The sequence below is a fragment of the Cryptomeria japonica genome, chromosome 7 (genome assembly GCF_030272615.1).
Source record: "Cryptomeria japonica chromosome 7, Sugi_1.0, whole genome shotgun sequence".
Lineage (NCBI taxonomy): Eukaryota > Viridiplantae > Streptophyta > Pinopsida > Cupressales > Cupressaceae > Cryptomeria > Cryptomeria japonica.
Genome location: NC_081411.1, coordinates 122146703 through 122149093, shown reverse-complemented (window position 1 = coordinate 122149093; position 2391 = coordinate 122146703). Strand labels below are relative to the sequence as shown.

At 34.3% G+C, this 2391-nt stretch overlaps 1 long non-coding RNA gene across 1 annotated transcript; it reads left to right on the top strand.

Moving 5' to 3' along the window:
• Nucleotides 1–735: 735 nt before the first annotated feature.
• Nucleotides 736–1370, top strand: LOC131045420 (uncharacterized). The gene is made up of 3 exons (XR_009105810.2): nucleotides 736–799; nucleotides 909–1130; nucleotides 1227–1370. It is a non-coding gene; the product is annotated as an uncharacterized LOC131045420 (long non-coding RNA).
• Nucleotides 1371–2391: the final 1021 nt, after the last annotated feature.

Below are 2391 nucleotides of genomic sequence, written 5' to 3'. Positions count from 1 at the left end.
AAAAGATGGCACATATCTAAAGTATGTGAGGGACCAATACAGGACCCATTTGGAGAGGAACCTAAAGTACGAGCGTCCCCCCATGATTCCAGAGAGGAAGTGGAAGGACCTGATTTTGGATGCCAAGGAGAGAATTGAAAGGAAAAAAGGAAATACACCACTAGAAGCCAGAAGAAGGTACGGGATACTATTAAGAATGTAATTATGTACTAATTAATTACTGTTTATATTTATATAATCTAACATATTTCAAACTTTTTATAGACTGAGTGACACGTCAAAGGCAACCAAGGAAAGGAAAGAAAAGCACGGGCAACACAAACTCAGCTCTGGTGGTTACATGAAACTTGCTGCACGAATTGTAAGTATCTCATGTAAACGAAATATTGCATCAAAATATTAATAAATTGCAAACTTTTTTTTTATCAAACAATGCAAGCAAAATTCACAGTACCAAGCAAAAATCCAGGGCTCTAAATTCAATAGAGCGCCCATAAAAGATGACAAGAGAATTGCCTACCAACAAGGCTATTTAGCCGTAGCTGATCGGCTATGAGAATTGAGTGGGCATACACAACATTCGAGTGCATCCATCACAGGTAAATATGGTAAATGGAAGTTGTTTCAAATTGAATACTTTACCAATAATCTAATTGATGTTGAGTTCCAACATAAAGTGACTATATTTGTTTTAAATAAGCAAACAATGATAACAATGTGCATGTCATTGGAATGCAGCTTGCTAATTGTGAAACACCACCTGCACATGAAGGTCCGGATGTGCATCCCAGTAGTGGAGGTATTCATTTTCTATTCAAATTTATTTATTTAGCTATTAATACAAGTATATATATCTTAATTTGTAATTAGAGTAGTAATTAATGTAACCTTTTTTGTTAATATTTTAGAGCATGTAGTCAGTGGTGAGCAAGTGGAGCGTGATCTGGGTACACAACCTCAAGAACGTGATGTTCCCCACTCAGGTAAAAAGGACCGTTATTTCTTTAAACAAATATAATTGCAATTGGTGTTCAGCATTAATGTAACCTTTAGTATTTCAACTCCAGATGATCTAGAGGGTGTTCAGCATGTTGAGGTTGAGGCTACACAAAATGATGTGGCCCCATCAGGTAAAGAGCACAACAATTATGTTCTCTAAATTAATGAAATACTTGTAACAATAATTAATTTTTTTTTTAATTTAACCCATTTCTTTGTTATTGCAGAGGACCCCCCTTCGCTTCAGTGTCCTCATCCTTAGTATAGGACTAGGCATACATTGAGATCACGAGAAGTTGGAGGAACATCTGCAGAGGGGGGAAATGATGAAGAAACCGATGTTCCACTTAGTCTTTTCATAGCTTCAAAGAAAAAACAAAGAAAGAAATGATTGTAATCTAACTAATTTGATAATGACTGATTTTTATGTGTTAGTGAATGTAATTATGTGCTAATTAATGGTATGTGTTAATTAATATTGATCAATGTTGCATGTTAATTAATGTTAATCAATGTTATGTGTTAATGAACATTATGTGATACTAAGGAATGAATGTTATATTTTATTAATGGTAGAAAGAATTAATGAATGAATGTTATAAGATGTTAACTGGGAATTTAGAGTGATGTTAAGGTGGGGGAAGGGGCCAAATGAGCTTCCACCTTCACATGGTTGGCACTGTTAAGTAGAGAATATTAAACTATTCTCAAAACCATCAACAAGGTAACACACCTTTCAATATTTCATTATGTTGCAAAGTTAATCTTATTGAATAATGTATATTGAATCTTAATTGCAGGGTGCAAGTGGAGCCAACACGAACAACAACACCACAAGTTGTTGGGTATAATGAACTCCCATATTGTCTTGTCTGTACACAAACAATATGAGTTGCTTCTAGCGTTGATATCCAAGGTAGGACTGCAAAAGTTATGAATATGCCTCGTCCTTGTAAGTTTTTTTATTATTTGTAAGTAATGAATATGCCTCATCCTTGTAAGTTTTTTTATTACTTGTAAGTCATGAATATTGCTCTTTAGTTGATTAAAATTAAATGCAAATCTTTAATGAATACACAAAACTATATACATATGCAGGCGCACCATGGTTGAGATGGTCCAACTCCCTAATCTCACTCTACGACTAAGCTCATGCCATATCTAAATCAAAGACATCTCAAATACATGGTTGGTGGAAAGCTACAAAATGCCATTTTCATACATAAGCAAGACATACACAATTGGGCAAAATCACCAAGAGAACGGTAAAAAGTGTGTTTGAGATTGTATCATGGATGTTTTTAAGGATTGTATCATGGGTGCAAAAAATCTCTTCATTAATCCTTGACTCATGATTGATATAATACTTCTTTAGACTTCTCATGTCATTTA